This window comes from Lissotriton helveticus, chromosome 7 (assembly GCF_964261635.1).
Source record: "Lissotriton helveticus chromosome 7, aLisHel1.1, whole genome shotgun sequence".
In the NCBI taxonomy this organism is placed as follows: Eukaryota; Metazoa; Chordata; class Amphibia; order Caudata; family Salamandridae; genus Lissotriton; species Lissotriton helveticus.
The window spans coordinates 596634517-596661026 of record NC_136068.1 but is presented as its reverse complement, the minus strand read 5'-3'; the positions used below and the strand labels follow the sequence as shown (position 1 = coordinate 596661026).

Below are 26510 nucleotides of genomic sequence, written 5' to 3'. Positions count from 1 at the left end.
CTATTTCCAAGGGGTCAGGGAGTAAGGTGGCAGGGTTCAAAATACCGCACCTAACAATGCTTACATTTGCTGCACCCACAAGAATCCTCTCGTATTTAGTCAGCCGACTAGGGGTGAGATACTGTGTTTTAGTTCTGGTCAATAGAATTACCACTCCATGTGAAACATACACGGTCACAGGATGTCCCATGACAATGGACTCACTCTGTTCCAAACTTGCACAGGTAGCAGCTACTGCTTTCAGACAGCCTGGTAACCCAGCAGCTACTGGGTCCAGTGTGGCAGAGAAATAAGCCACAGGCCTTCTGGTCGTGCCATGTTCTTGAGTCAGGACAGACAATGCGCAATTATCGCGAGTGTCACAAAAAAGGGCAAATTCTTTGGAATAATCTGGCATTCCCAACGCAGGGGCGGTACACAGACAGTTCTTCAATCTTGTGAAAGCCATTAGACTTTCATCGTCCCACTGTACAACATCTGGCATTCCTCTCGTGGTCATTTTTATCAAGGGCCTGGCTAAGGCTGCAAATCCCAGAATCCACTGCCTGCAGTACCCTAATACACCCAGGAACATTCTGACATCTTTTTGAGTACGGGGCAACTGCATTTTTTGAATTATTCTCACTCTTTCTGATGTGACTTTTCTGACACCCTTTTCTATTTGGTGTCCCAGATATTTTACAGATTTCGCACAGAACTGTAGTTTGTCAGGGGCTACTTTATGCCCTTTCTCACACAGATGATTTAGGAGGGCAATGGTGTCAACCACACAGTCCCGGTGACTTTTAGACGCCAGTAGAAGGTCGTCTATGTACTGCACTAACACAGAGTTCCCAGGTAAGATCAAAGTCTCTAGACATTTTTTCAAGATCTGATTAAAGATAGAGGGGCTCTCTGTATACCCCTGAGGGACCCTGTTCCAACAATACACGTGACCCTCAAAAGCAAATGAGAAAAGAAATTTGCTGTCGGGGTGCAGGGGTATCGAAAAGAATGCATGACACAAATCAATCACAGTGAACCATTCAGCATCCCAAGGAATCTGGTATAATATCACTGCAGGGTTTGGGACAATAGGGCAGCAAGGAACTACAATTTTGTTAACCTTTCTCAGGTCCTGCACTACCCTATACTTGCCACTAGGCTTTTTGATGCCCATAATCGGTGAGTTGCATGGGCTGCTCATCACTTCCTGTATGATGTTTCCTTCCAATAATTTTTGTATTTCCAGAGTGACACCTGCTTTCACTTCAGCATTCATTCGGTAGGGCCTAGTGTTAGGATATACTGCATTGTCCTTGATGGCTATCTGTATGGGGTCCACATCTTTCATCAAACCCACATCTTTTCCAGTGAAATCCCACACTTCTGGCTTTACGGCTTCCTGGAGTTCTTGGGGCAAGTCCTGCAGGGTCAATCTTTTAATTTCTGAGTCAGGTCTAAGCAACAATAATTTATAAATGCCGTCTTCATCTGGGGTCTGTATTTCAACACCCTTTGGTGTGCAAAAGATGGTACAGTTCATTTTGCACAGCAAATCACGACCCAGTAGATTCACTGGACTGGTGTCACAGACGACAAATCTATGCATCTGTTTAAAATTTCCAATTGAAATCTCCATTGGTTCGGTAACAGGAGTACTAATCAATTGATTAGATACACCCACTACTTGGATATTTTCTCCCGAGAGGGGTAGGTTTGGAACGTCCACTGTTCTTACAGTAGAACGGGTAGCGCCAGTGTCCAACAGAAAGGTGACATCATTTCCGTCAACCTTTCCTTCAATATATGGTCCAGACTGGTCTACCGGCAAGGAAGCGCCAAGTACGCACTCCTCGTCCTCCCCTCTCAGGCCCCGTCAGTCCTGATCATTACAAAGGAAGGTATCATTCAGCAGATACTGCGAAGTTGCTGTATTTCTGTTCTCCCCGCTTTCCCAAACCTCTATCTCTTCATTTTCTGCCTGTCTTCCCCTGTATACCTGCTTGGGTGCTCGAGGCACCTGAACTGTTTTTACCTGGGGTTGAGTCTTTCTTGGTCTTTCTTTCTGCGTCTGTGGAGTTAAATCAGGAGTTTTCTCATTAACATCGACTAATTGGGGACACTCGTTTCGCCAGTGTCCAATTTCGCCGCACTGATGGCAGGGAAATTTTTTCATAGCCTCTTCCCTGCTAAATTTGGGCCGGGGCTTTCCTCCACCCCCTCCCCCAGGACCTTTGTTCTCAGCATTTTTAACCATGTTACTCAATTGTTTTTCCTGTTGTTCTGCGAGCTTCACCTGAGCCCACATAACCTTCTCCTTAAGGGCCTTTTTCTTTTCTGCCATCTCGTCCTCGCAGTACTTAGCGTACCGCAGGACCTCATCCATTTTCTTAGTATGCCAACAGATTTTATTATCTTTTATCCACTGACAAATTTCAGGTCTTAAACCATTTACAAACCTGTAAATAAAGTGCGTCATATCCTTCAGGTCGATGTTGTCAATACCACTGTATGTTTTAAATACCTGCAATAACCTCTCATAGAAGGAGTGCACTGTCTCGTCCCTTTCCTGTGTTGTTCTATCTATTTTTGTCCAATCAGTTTCCTTTGCGGGCACCTTTTCTTTCAAATGCTGAATTACCTGCTCATACTTTCGCATGACATCCTTTGATGGCTCTCCAGTTTCCTTGTTTCTGGGATACTCTTCACTGGGCCAATCTATGGCTATTTTACACTGGGTCCATAAATCTACCGGAACCACAATGTCGAAAAACCCATCCAGGTCTTTCCACAGACATTTCTGTACCTTCACGAACCTCTCCACCTGCCTGTACCAGTCAACTGGTTTCTCTCGTAATTTTGGAAAATCGTTCGTGAAGGACACAATATCCTGCCTAGACCAGGGGACATGCACATATTTTCCCCCTGGAACTTCGCGCATGGGGCATAACTGCTCAGGTTTTTCTACCTCTCTTAAAGCAAACTCGGGAGTCACTTGTCGGGAGCGAACCTCTTCCCTCTTTTTCGCCCACCTGCTTCTCCATTTTTCCACATCTCCCCATTTCTGCAGTACCCCCATTAATTCTTTAATCTGCAACTTCTTCCCTGCCACATTCAGGTGTTCTATATCTTTGTCTGAGAAGTCTGCTCTGTACGGTTTCTGTAAGGGCTTGGATTTTGAGATATCTACCCCCATACTAACTGCTGTTTCGGTCAGTTTTTCATGGAGCACTCTGGTGTTCCTTGTAAAGCTTTTACATATGAACGACAATTCTTCTTCAGAGTAGGTATTCAATCGATCCAACCCCACATTTCCTGCCATTAATTCTTCTATTTCGACCCTCAGCTTGTAGAGATCTAAAGGCTTTGTTTGCGGAGTCTGCTTCTCTAATTCACGACTCCAACTCTCAATTTCATCCGGAGTTACCAGAGAGACATTCCTAGTACCTGTTGCTGTCTCTAATTTAATTTCTTTTGTATTAAAAGGGTTATACCTCTGCTGTGTTCCCTTTCCAGTCTGTTTGTTTGGCAATTCCAAAAACGCAACTTCAGACTCGCACTCACTGGACTGATCATCTATAATGATCGGTTCCTGTCTCGGGGTTGCCATGACTGGGGTCATAACTGGAGTAATCGGATTTCCCTGACCATTTCCATATAACGGGACCACCGGTCCAATAGTTACTGGAATAGTCAATGCCTCAGGACTGGTATTTAACTGAGAAATTTTCTGAATTATTTCTGTTCTTTGTCTAGCTAGAGCCTCTTGCTCCTTTTCCACTAGTACCCTTCTTAGAGTTGTGTCATGTAATATCTGGGGGGTCAATGGAGGAGTAAAACTCGGGGCAGTAGGATGCGTTTCACTTGGTCCTCCCCCATAATTTGGTTTCGGGAATAAAGTTCCAGTATTAAAGGACCTGCGCTCTTCCCCATATGGAGGTTGAACAAAAGGCAGTCCTGAATTCGAGGGTTTCTCTTCGCTTTCATACAAGGGTCTGGGAAAAAAGGTTTTCGTACGTGAATATTTTTCTTCCTGACTTGCGGGCACTTTGGGATATATATCCCTTGTTTCCGTCAGTTCGGGTTTTTCAGGATAGGGCAATACTTGACCACCCCCTCCCAGTCCCAGGGACCTGTCTTCTTCTTTTAGGAAGTGGCGTCGGGGAACATCTCCTACACTGGAAGGTCGGGTTCCCTCATTGTAAGGTGGCGGACTTCTGGTACAGATGTCATCTATTAGTTCATCATCTGAATCCCCCAGGGCCCCCCAATGCTTACATTTTTCAGTACTTTTCTCACCCGCTCCAATGTTATGACATGCAGGCATCATGGGAAACAGACCCTCAACAATCATGCTCTGCCTCCACTGTTTCATCCTTTTATCCCTGGATTCCTGTTTCTGCCTGGGGTACCACTTGGTCAAACCCTTGTCCATTCGGGGTCTTTCTCTTTCAAAAGCCTCAATCTCCCATTCCTCTAATGCCTCATACTGCGTTAGTCTCGGTCTGGGATGCAGTTCATTCATTCGGGTTCTTAAATTAAATAAGATCCTACCATTGAAAGTACCATCTAACGGAAAAGCCAATACTCCGTCATCTTTTGTGTACTTCACCCAATTCTCCAGCCACACACAGGTATTGTACCCTCGGTCAAACATCATGAATGAGGCGGGAGTATTGGGTGCTGGGACAAGAACACCTTCTCTAGATTTAATCGGTTTGTCCGTTTTAAAATAATTTTTCACCTTACTTACAAGGGACATTTTTCTCTTGGTTCCGTACATAATATCGTATCTATTAGCCTTCCACTGATCCCTTTCAAACCCTAGATGCCTTGGATCAGGTCGAGTCTCTGTAGTCCGCGAGTGCCACATACGACTTCTGCGCTAACTTTGTTTACAAACTACCTCCAATCAGAACGCGCTTCAGAAAATTCGTGCAACCAATGGGTGCGCGACACAAAATAAGCTCCGCCAATGGGTGCGCGGCCCCTTCGTGAGACAGTTCCCACGCTCCGGCGCTCACCCCTCCTTTACAATTTCAGCTCCGCTACCCGCCCGCTGCTTCTACCAATCCCAGCGCGGCACAGAGTGACGTCAGAGACGCTTCGCGACTGACTCCCTCCCTTCACAAGGTAACGGAAACTTTCTTTCTTTTAAAGTGCTCAGTGCTTGGTTATTTTACAACAAATACACATTCGCCACAGTGCTCAAGTGTCTAGACAGAGAAAGAATTCTTTTACTGCAAGTAAACTACTTCCATTTACTTTTCACGCGCTGCGGGCAGATCTCTTCCGCCTACCCTTCACTCTAGCATCGGTGAACCTGTTATTCCCCTAAACTCATCCACTTCTTTCCGGGATATATTCCGAGTTTAAGGTTTCTCAGCGGACCCCTCTGCTTTCACGCTAGCTCCAAGGAACCTGCTACTCTTCCGATGTGACCCTTACTAGGTTACGCCACTATGGGAATTTTGCCAATGAACCCCGTTACTGTCATTTATTCACACATGTATTCAGAAAACCCTAGTTAGTGCTTCCCGGTTATCCTAACCTGCACCTAACTTTCCTCGAACCTGTGACCTCAGGACAATGGATTCTATTCACCACTTGCCCTTTCAATTCCCCGGGGAGTTCGGACAACACTTAACAATTCGATTTACAAATGCATGAATTAGTACATATAACAATATAAGAACAAGAATAATAACAATACAAAAATTCATGAGTTTCAGCAGCGTATTCACAAGAGAGTGATCAGTTCCCTCAGAACAGCCGCTCTTATAGCAGCATTAATATAATAGCAGCTTCCGACTTAACTAGTCCAACTAATCCCTGCCTTACTCTCAACTAGTCCCTAACCATCCTCTAGCTACCAGAAAAACTGATAGAGCGCGCGAGGCCACCCGACCAATAGTTTTCGCCGTTTCCGGCTTCAGGGCCCATATACTTTCAAATCACCATATACATCGATCGGGTGACTTCACGAGCTCTACCAAGTTGGTGTGTGTGTGTTCCCTGCTACCAAATTTCGGTGCACCCGACTTACCATCCACCGATGCGGGTGCCTAATGACCACAATGAATCAGGGAGCTAGCTGTAAAGGAAAGGCAGCAAAATACAAACCCAACCAATAACATTCAAATACTGTTTAAATGACCACGGACAACTGGAAGTTTTAAAATGTTTATCTAAAGTTCAATATTTTCTTGCATGAGGTACAATAAAATAAGGCAATCAATAACCAAGATAACGTAAATCACATAAGCATGAAGAAATAATGACAGAGTAATCATCAAGGTACTAAATAAAATGTAGCGAGAAAATACTATGCAAGTCAGTATTATTCTAGACAGGGATAGACTAAGTGTGGGTGGCTATAGGAGAGTTTATAATGAATAACACGCTTCACTTAAGGTGAAGGGGCCTTTGAACAATCTAGGCAACGAAGTTCTAGACCATATCAGGAAATGACATACTGCTATGCAAAATATAATTTCTAACAAATGAGAAGGCATAGGAATAACTTTGCAAAAATTATAAATGACTTTCAATAGTTGCAGAAAGGCATGGAAAATACGACATATGCAATGTTGAACTTTATTAAAGCAAAAGTTAGAAATTCAGAAGGTGCAAGAATTTCAAGAGGTTCAGAGCAATATTTACCTAGGAAGGTGTGGAAACCAAAACCCTGGCCACGGGTCAGTTAAGGACAGGAAACCCTCAAGGAAGGATACACCTCAAAGGACAGCAGGTGCAGAATGGACACCCAGGATAGGACAGGATACCCTCGGAATAGGAATCAGGAGAGGACCCTCAGGACAGGACAGCAAACCCTCAGGACAGGACCCTCTTCAGGACAGGACCGGAACCCACAGTTCGGAAGCAACGCCTGCGCTCCACCCGCTCTGCAGTTATCGATCAAGACCCCGATTGGGTCAGCGAACTCCCAGCTAAGTGCTTTGCCAGCACTTTAAGGTTCAGTAGAACCTTAGTCTATAGTCAAATTCGGACAGAGTGCTCCGCAGCGCTCTGTATTTTCAGTCACCTATTGAGTGCGTTGGGTCAGTGACAGGTCAGCTAAACCAGACAAGTCGGACGGTTCACTAGGTGAACCCAGGGTAGATATACAGTTTGGGGACAGTGTACCACCCCCCAATGTTGCAAAGTGTCAGAATCCCTCAATTTCGATTGGTCCTAAGGTAGGGTTTGGGTAACACACCAATCACAATACACGATTTGAAGCCTTCATTAACATATTTGGGTACCGCCTAGCAGGTTTGGGGTTCCCATGAGAAGTTACACGGCAAACAGTAGCGCAATATTACAATGTATCATATAAGGAGCCACATTCGCTGTTCTCGCAGGGCAGAGGTGACTTTCTCAGGAGCATCTCGCCCATCACTGCCAACTGGCTATGTTCCATCAGCCAAGGTCCCTCGTGCTGCCGAATGTCGCACAGGCGCAGAAGGGACCTCCAATATGGCTCTCCTCTCACTCAGACCCCCATTTCCCGCGGTACATGAAAAGTAAGCGAAAACAAATTAATACATAATAATGTCATTATGAAAACACATCACAGGGTTTGTACTTTTAACTCATCATCAAGAAATAAACTTATTGCATCTAAATGTTAGCTACATTGATACGGACACAAGAGCAGTGGCACGAGCAGTACCACATGATAAGCACAGCTATGAATTACGCATGCGCATAACTTTCCCTCCACTTCTGCAGACGCGTCAGGACACGTGAGTGTGGCTGACGCATGTGCAGTAACTAAAATACAAGCGGCGGCCATTTTTAGGGACACGGATTAATTCATTAGAAATACACATAGGCAAGCTTCGGGAACTTTGCCTAAACAAAATAAATGTTAGTAAAACATACATTTTTGTTACCTTATTACACATAAACGAGGTTCTTGATTTCGGCAAACCGCAAAATATGCGAAGCTTTGCTTCATCAGTTACACCCCCTTTCCTTTGTCCAGTTTCGCGCCAGGACTGGGGCAGGAAAGCCCCAGCACCGGTTTGAACTGGCCTAGGCACAAGGACACCTTGTGTGCCCCAGGCATGTCTGATTCTATTCAGCCCTGTCCTACCCAATACACAAAATCCTGTCTGGGGTGGTGCTAGCACCTCCCAAGGCAGGAAACCCTTTGTCCAAGCTGCCCTCGCTGGAAGGACTCCCAGCAGCAGGAGGTCAGACTTGTGTCTGTGGTGGCAGCATCCATTTTGCGATGCTAAGGCTCTGTTTAACTTTAACCGGGGTTCAGGCTAGGTACATGTCGTGTCCCTCTAGAAGGGTGGAATGCTACCCCCGTCGCCAGAACTGGCGAGGGGGTAGTATTCCAATTCGTATGACACCTTACTCGACATGTTTTGATAAAGCCAAACCCAAGATAGCATTTAACCGCGAGGATTATAATGCACTTAAGAGTATATGGTATGGCAGTATCATGAAACAGCTAAAGGACATGGTTCCGAAAGCTGCAGACAGGCTCAGCTCATGCCAGAGCACTATCTCACATATTTCCAAGCACTCTGCCTCCAGGATTGATGAGGCCTTCCATAGGAGTGGCTGATAGGAACATATGTGTCCATTTTAGGTTAGGTATAGGCATACTACACCTTAAGTAAGGGGTGGTTACACCGACTTACCCCAGCTGAGTGATCAGCCAGTTGTGTCAAATATGGAGGCCAGGCCAGGGGTGGCATAATACATGCTGCAGCCCCTGGTAGGCCTTGGAAGCACCTATGCCCTGGGTACCTGGGTACACTGTTACAGGGGCCAATAAGGTGAACCAGTTCCAATGTCGTTATGCACCTAAAGTACATGGGTAACAATTTAGAGAGAGAACAGCAGGCTGTGGGTCTGATTAGCAGGCCCACAGCCACATTAAGTCATAAACCAGTGAAGCAAAAAGCAAAAATTTGGGGTGACCATAGGATAGCAGACCCTACTCTCCTACACTGCTGACTGTATTCTGTATTGTAGGGAAGCTTGCAATGGTGTTGTGTGCACTCTATATACGAAAGAAGCTTGCAATAGTGCTGAGTTTTTCTGTGTAATTTTAGACTGGTGGTGAGTGGTGCCTATTGTCAATATGTCGCTTGTGAATGATGTTGTGTTGGTGCAAAGTGATGCTGTGGTGGTGTTGTTGAGTGGTGCTTGTGGTGGTGCAGAGTGCTGCTGTGTCGGTGCAGAGTGATATTGTGGTGGTGCTGAATGATGCTGTTGTGGTGGTGTGGAGTGATGCTGGTGTGTTGCAGAGTGATGTTAGTGTGGTGCTGAGTAATGCTGTTGTGGTGATGAGTGGTGCTGTGGTGGTGATGAGTGCTGCTGTGTTGGTGTTCACTGATTACCACCACAGCATAACTCAGCACCACAACAGTAGCACTTATCACAACAACTGCATCACTGAGCCCCACCAATGCACCACGCAGCAACACCACAGTATCACTCAGCACCCCACAGTACCACTGAGCACCAACACAGCATCACTGTGCACCACCACAGCCGTACTTAGCACAACAACAGCCTCATTCATCAACACTACTGCACTACTCAACAGCAACAAAGCATGCTTTTATACCTGTTATTGTGTGTGTCACGTTGAAACATGTGGTGAGAGCGTGCACTGACGGCCGGTGATGTGTAGGCCTGGTGAAAGCGTGCACTGATGGCTGTTGGTGTGTGTGTGTGCCTGGTGAAAGCGTGCACTGATGGCTGTTGGTGTGTGTGTATGCCTGGTGAAAGCGTGCAGTGATGGCTGTTGGTGTGTGTGCCTGGTGAAAGCGTGCACTGATGGCTGGTGGTGTGTGTGTGTGTGCCTGGTGAAATGTATTGTAAAACTGTGCACTGAGCTCACTTGACACACCACTATAAATGGTGCAATGCTGCTGACTGTATTCTGTATTGTAGGGAAGCTTGCAATGGTGTTGTGTGCACTCTATATACGAAAGAAGCTTGCAATAGTGCTGAGTTTTTCTGTGTAATTTTAGACTGGTGGTGAGTGGTGCCTATTGTCAATATGTCGCTTGTGAATGATGTTGTGTTGGTGCAAAGTGATGCTGTGGTGGTGTTGTTGAGTGGTGCTTGTGGTGGTGTTGAATGATGCTGTTGTGGTGGTGTGGAGTGATGCTGGTGTGTTGCAGAGTGATGTTAATGTGGTGCTGAGTAATGCTGTTGTGGTGATGAGTGGTGCTGTGGTGGTGATGAGTGCTGCTGTGTTGGTGTTCACTGATTACCACCACAGCATAACTCTGCACCACAACAGTAGCATTTATCACAACAAATGCATCACTGAGCCCCACCAATGCACCACCCAGCAACACCACAGTATCACTCAGCACCCCCACAGTACCACTGAGCACCAACACAGCATCACTCTGCACCACCACAGCCGTACTTAGCACAACAACAGCCTCATTCATCAACACTACTGCACTACTCAACAGAAACAAAGCATGCTTTTATACCTGTTATTGTGTGTGCCACGTTGAAACATGTGGTGAAAGCGTGCACTGACGGCCGGTGGTGTGTATGCCTGGTGAAAGCGTGCACTGATGGCTGTTGGTGTGTGTGTATGCCTGGTGAAAGCGTGCACTGATGGCTGTTGGTGTGTGTGTATGCCTGGTGAAAGCGTGCACTGATGGCTGTTGATGTGTGTGTATGCCTGGTGAAAGCGTGCAGTGATGGCTGTTGGTGTGTGTGGCTGGTGAAAGCGTGCACTGATGGCTAGTGGTGTGTGCGTGTGCCTGGTGAAATGTATTGTAAAACTGTGCACTGAGCTCACTTGACACACCACTCTAAATGGTGCAATCTTGCTGACTGTATTCTGTATTGTAGGGAAGCTTGCAATGGTGTTGTGTGCACTCTATATACGAAAGAAGCTTGCAATAGTGCTGAGTTGTTCTGTTTAATTTTAGACTGGTGGTGAGTGGTGCCTATTGTCAATATGTCGCTGGTGAATGATGTTGTGTTGGTGCAAAGTGATGCTGTGGTGGTGTTGTTGAGTGGTGCTTGTGGTGGTGCAGAGTGCTGCTGTGTCGGTGCAGAGTGATATTGTTGTTGTTCTGAATGATGCTGTTGTGGTGCTGTGGAGTGATGCTGGTGTGTTGCAGAGTGATGTTAGTGTGGTGCTGAGTAATGCTGTTGTGGTGATGAGTGTTGCTGTGGTGGTGATGAGTGCTGCTGTGTTGGTGTTCACTGATTACCACCACAGCATAACTCTGCACCACAACAGTAGCACTTATCACAACAACTGCATCACTGAGCCCCACCAATGCACCACGCAGCAACACCACAGTATCACTCAGCACCCCCACAGTACCACTGAGCACCAACACAGCATCACTCTGCACCACCACAGCCGTACTTAGCACAACAACATCATCATTCATCAACACTACTGCCCTACTCAACATCAACAAAGCATGCCTTTATACCTGTTATTGTGTGTGCCACGTTGAAACATGTAGTGATGTCAGACAACTATTGTATAGTTAGCGTTTTGTTTGTGTGCCTGGCGAAATGTAGCTGCAACTGCTATTGGTATGTATGATGATGTGGTACTTGTTTATAGTTTTGTTTAAAAAATATACCCACCCCCTAAGAAAATGACCATGCAAGTGGATATTTAGAAATTTGTATATTTATTTTTACCAAACAAAAAACATTATTTATTTATTTAACTTTGTACATTTATGTTTTTTAGAATTGTTCATTCTAAACTTAAATCTTCCTCTGATTTTCCTTTAACAATTTTAGTAATTTTGCCATTACAAAATATAACTTCACATATTTGAGGCAAATAATGAATTAGTGCTTCGCCAATGTCGTCCACCTCTTCGTCCAACATAAACCACTGTATAATTGTTTGATTTTGAACGTCCATTGATTGGTAAATATCGGTGTTGGTTATTTTTGTTGTTATAGTGCTCCAATCTCCGTTTGTGCTTTCCACTCCATATATTTCCACGTCGATTGTTTCTTGTGGTGCCGTTGTTACCTGTTGTAGTAAATAAACACATAGTTTTTTTTTTTCCCTAAAGTTTTTATTCTTAAACTAATGTTTTGGGTTGTGCGTTAGAGTTTGTGTACGTGTTACAGTGTGTGTCAGAGAGAGAGTGTGTTGGAGACAGAGCGTGTGTTGGAGAGAGAGAGTGTGTTGGAGAGAGAGAGAGTGTGTTGGAGAGAGAGAGTGTGTTGGAGAGAGAGAGAGTGTGTTGGAGAGAGAGAGAGTGTGTTGGAGACAGAGAGAGTGTGTTGTAGAGAGAGTGTGTTGTAGAGAGAGTGTGTTGTAGAGAGAGGGTGTTGTAGAGAGAGTGTGTTGTAGAGAGAGAGTGTTGTAGAGAGAGAGTGTTGTAGAGAGAGAGTGTTGTAGAGAGAGAGTGTTGTAGAGAGAGAGTGTTGTAGAGAGAGAGTGTGTGGGAGAGAGATAGTGTGTGGGATAGGTAAAGAGTGTGTTGTTGAAAGAGAGAGAGTGTGTGTGTGAGAGTGATAGAGTAAGTGGGTGTGTGAGAGAGAGTGTGTTCCTTACTTTTATTTTGCTGTGCCTTGTCGTGTTTAATATCTTCTGTCCATTAAATTCATGTACAGTGACATGAGTTAACATCACATATTCGCCAATATTTATTGTGAATAGAGAGTGTGTTGTAGAGAGAGAGTGTTGTAGAGAGAGAGTGTTGTAGAGAGTGTGTTGTAGAGAGAGTGTGTTGTAGAGAGAGAGAGTGTTGTAGAGAGAGAGTGTTGTAGAGAGAGAGTGTTGTAGAGAGAGTGTGTTGTAGAGAGAGAGTGTTGTAGAGAGAGAGTGTTGTATTATTTATTTTTATTTTTTATTTAGAAGTTTTCTATAGCGCTAACAAGACCCGAAGGTAGCAGAGCGCTTTACAGTAAAAGGAATGACAGGGTGAACAAAAAGATACGTAACAAATAAGGGCAGTCCTCAAAGACAATATTGGAGGAGGAGAAGTTCGTAACAGTAGGACTTTTGGTAGAAGGATACAGAGATAACACATAGTTCAGAGGGAGATCCTAGTTATCTAGGACCTAGGGAACGGATGAGGAACAAGGATTTGAGTTGGTTCTTGAAGTCCGCATAGGACGGTAGAGTTCTGATATGCGGGGGGATAGAGTTCCATATTTTGGGGGCATTTCCAGTGAAGGAGCAGTCCGCAGTTTTCTTCTTTCTGGTTTTTGGTAGGATGAGCAACAGGGAGTTGGAGCTTCTCAAATATCTGCTTTGGCCTGCTTTTGTGAGCTTGTTTGCCAAGTATTCTGGTTTACCGGTATGGAGGGCCTTGTGGGTTAGGCAGGCCGTTCTGAAGGTGCTACGCATTTCCACCGGGAGCCATTCAAGTTCTTTGAGTGCTGGGGAGATGTGGTCAAATTTTTTGCATCCTGTGATCATTCTTGCTGCCGCATGTAATGTTGTTTTTAATGGAGCCAAGTGCGATTTGGGGATACCTGTAAGGATTGAATTCCCATAGTCCAGTCTAGATAGAACTAGAGATTGTGTGGCTAGTTTAAGGTCTTTGTTTGGAATGAAAGGTTTGATTTTGTTCAGCAGTCTGAGGTTGAAGAAAGCACTTTTTGCCGAGTTCTTAATGTGGTTTGTCAAGGTTAGTTTGGGGTCTAGGGTGAAACCCAGAAATTTGACGGAATCAGTTGGCGTGAGAGAACCTTTAAGAGCATCGATCGACTTCAGCCACTCAGTGATGTGAGGATTGTCTTCTTTGTTTGAGATGAGAAGAGTTTCGGTCTTGTCAGGATTGAGTTTCAGATGTTTTTTTGTCAGCCAATCTTGAACATCTTTTAAGACAGCATTTAGTCTGTGGATGTCGTTAAGTGAAGAGGTTTCCAGGTAAATCTGCGTGTCGTCCGCGTAGAGGTGGAAGAGGATATTGGCATTCCTGAGTAGGTTGGCGAGCGGTTCCATATAGATGTTGAAGAGCTGAGGAGAAAGTACTGATCCTTGGGGGACACCCTTGTTGACTTGCTGTTTTTCTGAGGTGAAGTTCTTCAGTTTTATTATTTGCGAGCGGTTGTGGAGAAAGGAAGAAAAACAATCAAGAACTACCTCGCCGAGGCCAGCTCTTGCTTGCAGAGTTTTGATGAGGAGCTTATGGTCTACCGTGTCGAAAGCTGCGGATAGATCAAGGAGTATGAGAAGGCAGCACTTGTCAGCGTCAAGAGAACCGTGAATGTCGTCTATGATGTTCAGCATCGCGGTTTCTGTGCTGTGGCCTTGTCTGAAGCCACATTGGAGGGGATCCAGGAGATTGATGTTATCCAGATGATGAGTCAGTTGCAGGCGAACGCATCATTCCAGTGTTTTGGCGAGTAGAGGGAGGTTAGATATCGGTCTGAAATTGTTCAAGTCTGTAGAGTCAAGACCGGGTTTTTTCAGCAAAGGAGTGACTTGTCCCATTTTTAGACAGTCAGGGACCACTCCGCTTTGTAAGGAGCTGTTTATGATTTTGCCCCAGATAGGTGCTACGGTGAGCTTCATTTTTTTGATTAGTGAGGGAGGAATGGGGTCTGAGATGTGAGCTGATGGTTTGGAGGTCGAGATCAGCGAGATTATCTCAGTTTCCTGCACGTGGCGAAAGCTTAGCCAAGGGAGGGGAGAGGGGCCAGAGAGGAGGGCCTGAGGGATGGTCGCGTTGCTGATGTCTAGAGATAGTTCGATTTTTAAGACCTTGTCGTTGAAGAAGCTGGCGAAGTTGTCGCATAGTTCTTTGGACGCTTGCAGGGGTGAGGGCAGAGGCTTGGATGTTTGATGTCTGATTATGTTGAAGAGCTCCTTAGGTCTGTTTTTGGAGTTGGCTAGTGCCTCTCGGAAGAAGCTGGATTTCTTGTTTTTGATATCGTTGTTATACTTCTTGCGGGCTGTTTTTAGTTGTAGGCGAAGGATGGCTGTTGGATTGTTTCTCCACTTTCTTTCTTTGGCTCTCAATGTTCTTCTTTCTGCATTGAGGTCCGCATTGAACCACGTTCTAGACGGGGTGGCGCGGCTTCTTTTGAGCTTTGGAGGAGCTAGATTATCGAGAATGGAGACTAGCTCGGAGTTGTAGTGGTCAATGAGATCGTTGGTCGAAAGGTGTGGAGAGTTGTCTAGAAGAAGTGAACTTAGCTGCCCTTCTAGAATGTCTAGGGGGACTTGGGAGAGGTTTCTTGACCATTTGGGTGGGTCTTGGGGAGGTTTAAGCGGGATGATGGGGTGATTAATGTGAAATAGGATCATATGGTGATCTGACCAGTCAACGGGGAGTATGTGGTTGATCGTGATTGAATTCTTTTGTGCAATGATGGCGTCCAGTGTGGCTCCTTTGTAATGTGTCTCCTCGGTGCAATGTTGAGTGAGGTTGTTATCGGCGAGGAGGTTGGATAGCGATCTAATTAGAGGGTTATGGGATTCATTCCATCGGAGATTCAGGTCACCAAGAATTATGTTTTTGGAATCGCCGAGAGCGTCTTGAGCGATCAGGTTGGATAGTTGGTCTCCAAACTCATTGTTTCTGCCCGGGGGGTGATAAAGTAGATGGCAGAGTAGAGAGTCATTGTCTTTGGTTTTGATGGAAGCGGATAGGCATTCAAATGAGTTGTATTCAAAGGGGGAGGTTTCTGTGATGTTCCAGCTGTCCTTGTGGATGATAGCAACTCCACCTCCTCGTTGTTCTATCCTGTCTTTGGAGATGAGGGAGAATCCCGGTGGAACCAGCATGTCTAGGCAGGGGGGAGATGACTTATTTAGCCAGGTCTCAGTGAGGAACGCAACGTCTATGTCGTGTGTGAGGATGGCTTCAGCTATGTCCGTTGCATGTAATGAGGCCCATCTGCAGTTCATTAGGAGGCAGTTGGTGATTCTCTCCTGAATGCTGGTGGTTTTGTCTTTAACTTCTCTGGGTATGGCGGTGAGGACTGGTAATCTTTGTCGTTTGAGGGTGGGTTGATCTTTCCGATAACCAGTGATTACTTGGATTTTAGATTTAGGTGAGACTGAGATGGGAGAGTCGTAGGTCGTGGCTAGTAATGCTGCTTCACTGTCTGACATAGGGGCTTCTGATCTGAGTGGTCTGGTGGTCAGGTGTTTTGAGCCTGCTAGGGTGTGAGATGAGTTAGTCGTCAGTGGCCTGGTCCATGGGGCTCTGGAGAGTTCAGTTTTTTTGGGACTGGAAGCCAGGACCTTGGGATAGGGATCGATCGGGTGAGTATTGGGGGCTACTGTGGGTCCCTGGGTGATGATGGCGTTGGCGAGGAGGGGCGTTCGGGGAGGGGTATTGGGAAGTTTGGGGGGATTATATTGAGCATTGAGGGGTACTATGGGACCCTGGGTGATGTTGGAGTTGGCGAGGAGGGGCGTTCGGGGAGGGGGTTTAGGGGGAATACAGGCTATACCTAGGTTGAGGAGGGTTTCTATTAGGCCTTGGGTGATGGAGTCGACCTGTTTTTCCAAGGCTGAGAGCCGTTTGGTTATGGAATCAATTGGGGGGTTGTGGGCAACTGCAGTGGGGCCGAGCGTGTTGTGGTTCGGGAGAGTGGTTTGAGAGATAGGGATCGGGGTAGAGGGAGGGGGTGGTGTGGGAAGAGGGCTGGGTGGGAGATTGGACATGGGGGGGAAGGGGAGAGGGTCGGGAGGAGGATAGGGCGGGGGAGGTTTGAGAGTAGGGGGAGATTAGAGGGGAGGCTCGTTGGCTGTGGACTGCCTGTTGACCGGGGGGTGATTGTCCTCGGGGGTGGGCGATAGCTATGGGGGGTGAGGTGGTAAAGGGGGGGTAGGGGGTGAGAGTTGGGTTTCCTGTTGGTGGTGGATGGATGGGCGTGGGGGGTGGGATGTGGCGGGGGGGAGCCTGACGGGCTGTGTGTGGCTCGGGATGGGTCGTGACGCGGTCTTCTCTGTCTGTAGAGGGAGTGGACGGTGAGGGTGTTGATGCGAGTTGCGGCGGGGTAGGAGGGGCTGACTTGAGAGAGGGAAATAAGGAGTCAAAAGCTTCCAGGTTATCATTGTTGGCTTGTATGAGGACTGTGCCATTGGTGAAGATAGTCACGGTTGTATAGCCCCTGCCAACTGATCTGAACGGAAGAATCGTAGTTAATTTGCAGCTGTGAGCAGTGGAGGTGGTTTTGGCGATGAACATCCGCGTTCTGATTGTGGAGACCCAATATTCGGGTCTTTCGGTGTGGAATATTAGGTCCATCTTCATCGGTCCTGTGGAGGTCGAGTGATAGATGTCAATGATTAGGGTTTCTTTATGTTTGCGGATGAGTTTCTGCTTGAAAGTGCATCGAAGCTTTGTAGAGAGGAGGGGGGAAGATGATGGTGAAGGAGTTCCGACTGTGAGGTTTGAGGTGGGCAAGTGGGATAGGAGGAGGAGGGGGAGGTTGGTCCCGGGCCATCGTGAGGATAGTAGAGGGTGGGAGAGCCTGGGTGAGTTGCGATGTGAAGCTTGGAGCTTAGGTGGCCCAGGGTGACGAACCGAGGTGTTCCCGTGGAGTGTTGAGGGTGACGTTCCAGGCCGGTGGAGTGGGTCTTAAAGCCCGTGTGGTACTGCTTGGGAGTTTGCAGGTGATCGGACTCAATTGGTAGTTGGACTTTTGTAGACTAGCGTCTTGAGAATGGAGTGAGATGGAGGTTCTGGTCAGGAGAGGACATGCAGAAAGCCTCCCAGACGTACACACCAACAGCCAGCTCAGTACGGGATCTGACCTGATGCAGTTCTAAGGTTGCTGTTAATAAGCACTATCATCCATGATCATTCTGATAGAGTTGCACCTTGTCTGGTGTAAGGGTAAGGAATTTTGAGTCTACAGGGCCTCCTTGGTCAATTTGGGGGAAGTGGATGTGGATAGTGGGAGAGGACGTTCCGTTGTCCCCCTGTTAGATGCCCCTCTCGAGTTTAGCAATCAAAACTCACTGTGAAGTCAGGCAATGTCTTCTTTGGCCGCCATATTGGGGTCAGGCACAAGGCCGGCGGCGGTGGGCAGCAGAGGGAGCCGGTGGGAGACTTTTTATTACAAAAAAAAGGAGGAAGATAGGGCTGTCGCTTGGCGCCCACGTAGTAGTAGTTACCTTGCAGGTGGAAGATGCGCCTCCGATGGACATTCGGGTCAGGCGGCGTCTTCTTTATCCGCCATCTTGGGAACAGGCGGTGAAGGGCAGCAAAGAGAGCCGGGGAGGGGACTTATAGTTACACTAGAGGTGGATCGGGCTGTAGCTTGGCGCCCCTGCCGTGGCCATTACCTTTTTGAATGTCAAGGGCGACTCCGGAGTATGTTCGGGTCAGGCGGCGTCTACTTTGTCCGCCATTTTGGAGACAGGCGTGAAGTCTGAGGCGGAGAAGGGCCTGCAGCTTCGTTGAAGGGACTGCTTGTTATTTATAACGATCAGGGCTGTGGTTTGGTGTTCATTTGACCGTCCATGCGCTTGCAGGGTGAAAGAGAGCGGCTCCGGAGGAGGCTCTCGTCAGGCGAAGTCCTTAATAGCCGCCATTTTTGGGGAAAGGCGCAGGGGCTTACCGGAGGCGAGAGTCGCGGAGCTCCGGTGGTGGATTGAAGTCCTGAACTATTAGGCGGGCTTGAGTTGAGGAGTTCTTCGTTCCTGGTAGTGGCGATGATGCTGGGATGCTGGATCCGGCGCTGATCTGCATCAAGTGGGTGAGTGTCCTGGGGTCGCAAGGAGGGCAGAGGGGCACCGATCAATGTAGAGCGAGATTGGGCGGCGGGACTCTGCTTTCCTAAGGCGGGACAGGCTTCACTTATCCGTCTTGAGCTTCGGTCGTCGTTCCTGGTGTTGGGCAGCGCTAGGGGGGGGCTCTGTTTAGGATATTTTTGGTGAAGCCAGGGGCTCGGTTTCAGAGCTTACTACCCCTGCGGCCATCTTGATTTGACACCTAACGAAGGATTCTGTTGTAGAGAGAGAGTGTTGTAGAGAGACTGTTGTAGAGAGAGAGTGTTGTAGAGAGAGAGTGTGTTGTAGAGAGAGAGTGTGTTGTAGAGAGAGAGTGTTTTAGAGAGAGAGTATGTGGGAGAGAGATAGTGTGTGGGATAGCTAAGGAGTGTGTTGTTGAAAGAGAGAGAGTGTGTGTGTGAGAGTGATAGAGTAAGTGGGTGTGTGAGAGAGAGTGTGTTCCTTACTTTTATTTTGCTGTGCCTTGTCGTGTTTAATATCTTCTGTCCATTAAATTCATGTACTGTGACATGAGTTAACATCACATATTCGCCAATATTTATTGTGAATAGAGTAGCTTCCCTCCATAATGTGACTTTGATGTCATCAGTGGAATCTTTTAAGGTAATACATTTTAGCGCTGTATTTTGTCCATTGATGAGCACATTTTTACTTTCCTCTTCCTAAAAAGAATTTTCTTTTTTAAAATTACAAAAGCACTGAAGTCAGAGTTAATAATTGGTCAAGCATTGAAGACATAGTGAATAAGGGCTATTGTTCTGTCCAAATTAACGTAGTTTTTCCCAAGCATGTTAAAAAAAGATTAACTTTGATGTCTGAGTACGGTGCTCATCTTTAAACACCTAACTAATTAACATTTAAAAATGCTGTGTACATTTTTCACACCTATTTACACACAGTGTTAATTGTTAATATTTGCCTGCTGTACAGATCATTTATTAATGATAGAATGCCTCACAAACATAAGTAGATCTACTGTGTTACAGAGACCACACACACAACTCCACACACTCAAAAATAAATAACATCTAAGCACCAAATAGTACACACACACACAAGCACACTGACAAAGCCAAAATAAATATTGACAATGGCACAGACAACACCACACACACTAACGGACAACACAAGCAGCGAGACACACAGTACAAAACACATATACTTACTTCTGAAATGGTCCCACACACTGTCATAAGCGTTTTCACAGTTGCACGCTTTATTTCTTTAATTGGAGAAGCAGATGGTGCAGGCGGCTGCAAAATGTTTTCAGCTTCTTGAATTAGCGATTGATTTAGAGGCATTGCAGGAAATTTAGTTACTTTGCTTTGCTTTGTAATAAGAATTGTGTTATTTTTAATTAAAAAATGGTGTAGTAGTAGGCCACAGTTGTTTTGTGTCTGCTGATATAAACTTTCTTGGTAGCACGTCGCTTTAATTGTTCCAGTTTTATCAGCTAGAGCCAAATGAAATAGAACTTTATTTTCTTGTTTGGCGTTCTTGTAATTTGTTTTACTTGAGCACTTGATAACATTAACTCTGATGGGTTTTTCATAAGGTTTGTTGTCATTGGTGGTAATGTTAGAGATTTCTTCAATAGTCAACATCTGAAATAGAAATATATGTTACAAACAATGTTAAATACAAATCCATAGTGCTTTATGATCACTGTAATAGCATTCTAATGTACCATAATTTTGAAGTATGTAATTAGTATATATATGATCTAAGATAGATTGGTAGTCTGTTGTGTAAGTGTCTATAAGTTGTGTACATTGTAACTTTGTCTCAAAGAACCCAATTAGTTTGTTAGTTTGTGAATTGCTTAGAGATACATCCACATTGAAATCTCCCATAATGATGAATTTGTGTTCTGGGTAAAAATTAGTGATAATGGTAATGAATTCCAAAAGATCAGTAATAAGTTTATGTGGTGGTTTGTATACTATAATAATAAGGTAATCTGTGCTATTAATATGTAATGTAAAATGTAAAATGTCTATCCCTTGGTGTGTTTCATAAATAGGTAATATACAAAGATCTTTCTTGTAGTACAGTATCATCCCATGGTTAGTGTTGTATGTATGAAATTTATCAAATATAATATGATGATATTGTTCTACAGTAAAATCATTTCCAGTTGACTTCCTTGTCGTGTTGATCTCAGTTAAGCAAATAATGTCTGCTTGCATCATGTTACTATCAGCTATCATTGATGTGAAATGCTTCTGAAGTGATCGTATATTGTGTGTTATATTATTGAAATGTGCGGTGTATGTATCTAATTGTGGGATAGTTATTTCAAGTTGCATTTTGGTCCTTAATCTTTCCATTTCCTCATTAACTTTTGGGTGTATTATAATTTTAGTATCATCAAAATTTTGAACATATACGTTCTGTATACATTTTGCTCTGCTTATAGCAACATAATGTAAATGATGAATTTTGCTGTTATTAAAGTGTATATAAAGTGGTTCTATAGTGTCCCCTTGTGTGCGATGTATAGTACGTGCTGATGCTTGTCGTAAAGGAAATTGTTTGCGTATAACAGTAATAAATTTCTTTGTGTATTGGAAATGTCTAGCTATAGCATGTATTGGTGTCCATGACTTTTCTATTTGTGCATGATATAAATGCTTATATTCTTGCCTTGCTTTTTGCCCAACACTAATATTGTCAAATGATACCCAAACAATAAAAGGTGTATTGTTAATAATTTCAACAAATTGTACTATACCAGTTGCGCCATTAGTTAAACCATCATTTACATCCACATTGCAAGTTAAATCATAACGGAGTTGTAAAGCAATGTGCACTGAGTGTGTGCAGTATGCACTGAGTGCGGACTGTATGCAGTGTGATTGAGGGCTGTGTGCACTGAGTGAGGCCTGTGTGCAGTGTGAGTGAAGCCTGTGTGCAGTGTGAGTTAGGGCTGTGTGCACTGAGTGACGGCTGTATGCAGTGCGATCAAAGACTTTGTGCAGTGTGAGTGAGGCCTGTGTGCAGTGTGAGCAAGGCCTGTGTGCAGTGTGAGTGAGGCCTGTGTGCAGTGTGAGTGAGGCCTGTGTGCAGTGTGAGTGATGTCTGTGTGCAGTGTGAGTGAGGGCTGTATGCACTGTGAGTGAGGGCTGTATGCACTGTGAGTGAGGCCTGTGTGCAGTGTGAGTGAGGCCTGTGTGCAGTGTGAGTGAGGCCTGTGTGCAGTGTGAGTGAGGGCTGTGTGCACTGTGAGTGCGGCCTGTATGCAGTGTGAGTGAGGGCTGTGTGCACTGAGTGAGGGCTGTTTGCACTGAGTAACGCCTGTGTGCAGTGTGAGTGATCCCTGTGTGCAGTGTGAGTGAGAGCTGTGTGCACTGAGTGAGTGCTGTGTGCACTGAGTGAGTGCTGTGTGCACTGAGTGAGTGCTGTGTGCACTGTGAGTTAGGGCACTGTGCACTGAGTGTGTGCCGTATGCACTGAGTGCGGACTGTATGCAGTGTGATTGAAGGCTGAGTGCACTGAGTGAGGCCTGTGTGCAGTGTGAGTGAAGCCTGTTTGCAGTGTGAGTTAGAGATGTGTGCACTGAGTGACGGCTGTATGCACTGAGTGAGGCCTGTATGCAGTGTGAGTGAGGGCTGTATGCACTGTGAGTGAGGCCTGTGTGGAGTGTTAAGTGAGACCTGTGTGCAGTGTGAGTGAGGCCTGTGTGCAGTGTGAGTGAGGGCTGTGTGCACTGTGAGTGAGGCCTGTATGCAGTGTGAGTGAGGGCTGTGTGCACTGAGTGAGGGCTGTTTGCACTGAGTAACGCCTGTGTGCAGTGTGAGTGATCCCTGTGTGCAGTGCGAGTGAGAGCTGTGTGCACTGAGTGAGAGCTGTGTGCACTGAGTGAGTGCTGTGTGCACTGAGTGAGTGCTGTGTGCACTGTGAGTTAGGGCAGTGTGAACGGAGTGTGTGCAGTATGCACTGAGTGCGGACTGTATGCAGTGTGATTGAAGACTGAGTGAGGCCTGTGTGCAGTGTGAGTGAAGCCTGTGTGCAGTGTGAGTTAGGGATGTGTGCACTGAGTGAGGGCTGTATCCACTGAGTGAGGCCTGTATGCAGTGCGATCGAAGACTTTGTGCAGTGGGAGTGAGGGCTGTGTATAGTTCCACAATATTTGCACTTTGTGTTCACGATTGAGGTTTGCAAAACATGGCGATAAAAACTGTGAGCAAGTGTTAAAGCAGCACTCGCAACACAATTATACAAATACAAAAGTGTTTCGCGTAATCCTAGTACTCATCACGTAAAATGTCTAGGCATTTGCAGTGTTGGTGTGTGTGCATGGCCTAAGAAGGTACTTACGGCTGGTGCTATGCGTGTTTGGTGTGTAACTTTGCACTAACAAACGTAAGAATAACAAAATACCATTTTACCTGCATGTAATAGTATGTGTAAAACAATGTGGTGCTTTCCACAGTGTTTCTAAAGTTGCTTCCCTTGTATTTTATGGTATTCGGTGAGAAGGCGAGTTTCGCTCCCTTTAGTTTATATTTGCATTTCTCAGCGGATGGCCGACAACAGATTAGAATCTTTACGACTGTGATTAAATCACTCCAGTCTCCTGGTGTGGTTAGGCCCTAGACGTTTTGCTCTCGCCCCCTCCCCACCTTAGAGAGGGTAGAAGGAAGAAGCAGATGGTGTGCGTGAATGTGAAAGAGTCTGGGGACTGTTGGTTGTGTTTTAAAATGTTTTGAGAGAAAAGCGGGCATAAAAGTAGAAGGGGGGGTGGGAGAACGTGCAGATGAATGAGAGAGAAGCTATGGTGTGCGTGTTGCCGTGCGTGAATGGGAGAGCGTCTGGGAGGGGGGGGAAATGTGCAGATGAATGAGAGAGAAGCTATGGTGTGCTTGTTGCCGTGCATGAATGGGAGAGAGACTGGGAGTGTTGGGGGGTGGGAGAGAGAGTCTGTGGGCTGATTGTGTTTGGTGTGCGTATTTCCGCGAGTGAAAGGCAGGAACGTGCAGATGAATGAATGAGAGAGAAGCTAAGGCAGGGGGGGTATGCTTGGAAAGAGTGCACGTCTGAATGTTGTCGACGTGTGCGTGTTGCCGTGTGTGAAAGGGAGAGAGTCTGTGTTCTATGTGAGCTGTTTGTGTTTTTGTGCGTGTTGCCGTGCGTGAATGGGAGAGAGAGAGTCTGTGGGCTGTTTGACTTTGGTGTGCGTGTTGCCGTGCGTGAATGGAAGAGAGTTTGTGCTATGCGTGAATGGGAGAGAGAGAGAGTCTGTGGGCTGTTTGTGTTTGGTGTGCGTGTTGCCGTGCGTGAATGGGAGAGAGAGAGAGTCTGTGGGCTGTTTGTGTTTGGTGTGCGTGTTGCCGTGCGTGAATGGGAGAGAGAGAGAGTCAGTGGGCTGTTTGTGTTTGGTGTGCGTGTTGCCGTGCGTGAATGGGAGAGAGAGAGAGTCAGTGGGCTGTTTGTGTTTGGTGTGCGTGTTGCCGTGCGTGAATGGGAGAGAGAGAGAGTCTGTGGGCTGTTTGTGTTTGGTGTGCGTGTTGCCGTGCGTGAATGGGAGAGAGAGAGAGTCTGTGGGCTGTTTGTGTTTGGTGTGCGTGTTGCCGTGCGTGAATGGGAGAGAGAGAGTCTGTGGGCTGTTTGTGTTTGGTGTGCGTGTTGCCGTGCGTGAATGGGAGAGAGAGAGAGTCTGTGGGCTGTTTGGTGTGCGTGAATGGGAGAGAGAGAGAGAGTCTGTGGGCTGTTTTTGTTTGGTGTGCGTGTTGCCGTGCGTGAATGGGAGAGAGAGAGAGTCTGTGGGCTGTTTGTGTTTGGTGTGCGTGGGCTGTTTGTGTTTAGTGTGCGTGTTGCCGTGCGTGAATGGGAGAGAGAGAGAGTCTGTGGGCTGTTTGTGTTTGGTGTGCGTGTTGCCGTGCGTGAATGGGAGAGAGAGAGAGAGTCTGTGGGCTGTTTGTGTTTGGTGTGCGTGTTGCCGTGCGTGAATGGGATAGAGAGAGAGTCTGTGGGCTGTTTGTGTTTGGTGTGCATGTTGCCGTGCGTGAATGGGAGAGAGAGAGAGTCTGTGGGCTGTTTGTGTTTGGTGTGCGTGTTGCCGTGCGTGAATGGGAGAGAGAGAGAGAGAGTCTGTGGGCTGTTTGTGTTTGGTGTGCGTGTTGCCGTGCGTGAATGGGAGAGAGAGAGAGTCTGTGGGCTGTTTGTGTTTGGTGTGCGTGTTGCCGTGCGTGAATGGGAGAGAGAGAGAGAGTCTGTGGGCTGTTTGTGTTTGGTGTGCGTGTTGCCGTGCGTGAATGGGAGAGAGAGAGAGTCTGTGGGCTGTGCGTGTTTCCGCAAGTGAAAGGCAGGATGGTATGCTTGGAAAGAGTGCACATCTGAATGTTGTCAAGCTACGGTGAGATAAGCAAGAGGCACGCGCAGGACAGAGAGAAGGTGGGCGGAGGGAGCAGCTTCAATGAGGCGTGGACAAAGTGAAGAGGCAATGAAAAACAACAAAAGCTCGTGAAAAAAAAGTTTATGGCACAAAAGCGCGTGCCTGTGGCCACGTGAACTCGAAGAAAACCGCACAGAAAAAAGCCTTAGTTTGACGAGTATTTTGAGCACTAGAATTCTCTCCATTTTCCATTCCTGCGGAATGGAAAAGGCGAGACCTAAAAATCCAATAGTATTATCTGTATCTGGAGATTCCACAAATGTATAATACATTCACTATGAATAATAGTCTATAGCCAAAATTAGATACCTCATTTCACTTGGCAACATGTTATAAGGCCCTAAGAAGTCAAAACCAAGTTTTCCCCAAACTGACCTGGGGAACTGAGTTGGATGCAATGGGGTGCGCGCTGTCTTCCAGTGTTTGTTCAACAACAAACACTCCTCGCAACTATCCACCATGCTCCTGACTAGGGAGTCTATGGCGGGCCACCAATGATGTTGCTTTAGTCTCATGCTTGTTTTAGTAACTCCCATGTGACCCTTGTGAGCTACCCTTATTATGGAATCCCGCAAGCCAGCTGGAGGAATGTACATGTTGCCTCTCATCACTATGTTATCCTTCACTGTTACCTCAACCGCCATCCAAGCAAAATTCCTCAAGTCCCCAGTCAAACTTCTCACCTCAGGCCATTTTTGTGAGGAATATTCCAGCACCCTGGATAAGATAGCATCATTCACACTAGCATCCTTTCATTCACTTTCAGAAATGACCGAACCTCATTCTTTATTCGCATCCACCACAGCCACACACTCCACATCCTCCTCAACTAGATCCTCCTCATCATCCTCCTCCATCAACATTCTGGATAAACAATCCGCACGGAAATTTCTTCCTCCCGAAATGTGCTTCATTTCGAAATTATACTTCTGTAGTTGTGATACCAGCCTGGTCATTCTGTCTGACATGTTGTTGCCATTAACTTTGCTAACGATGGGGGGCGCTAGAGGGCACACGGCAAGATGGCTGCGTGTTAGTGCAGCTCCGCTGGCCACGCTTAAAATGCGTCCATAATCTTGACGCTAATTAGGGAAGCCAGACACACTGATGATGGTACGGTGTCTGGGCAGTCTCGAGGGCTAGACTGTGCTGTTTGGTTGCCCTGCTGAGTCCCTGGGAGTCGAGAATTGTTGGTTTAAAGACTGCGAGGGGAAGAGCGCAAGATGGCTACCGCTCCAGGCAAGTGAGGAGCAGCGGACAGAGATCGTGCTTGCTACGCCTGCCCGACTGGCTGTACTGCACGGACTGCGAGCAGCTGATCCGCTAAGACGGAGAAAGCATATTGACACAGTGAGTGGAAGCATGAATTGGAACTGTACCTGCGATCCGATTGACTGTTGGGCATCGCCGTGGGACGGGAAGCTCCCGCAGTGGTGA

At 46.4% G+C, this 26510-nt stretch overlaps 1 long non-coding RNA gene across 1 annotated transcript in view; it reads right to left on the bottom strand.

Annotated features, from left to right (window-relative positions):
• Positions 1-11735: 11735 nt before the first annotated feature.
• LOC144766913 (uncharacterized) overlaps positions 11736-26510 on the bottom strand; it is a 108182-nt gene continuing 93407 nt past the window's right edge. Inside the window, exons 2-3 of the long non-coding RNA XR_013597976.1 lie at positions 19843-20280; positions 11736-11995 (exon numbers count right to left, since the gene is read on the bottom strand). This is a non-coding gene — a long non-coding RNA (uncharacterized LOC144766913). The remainder of the gene's footprint in view (positions 11996-19842; positions 20281-26510) is intronic.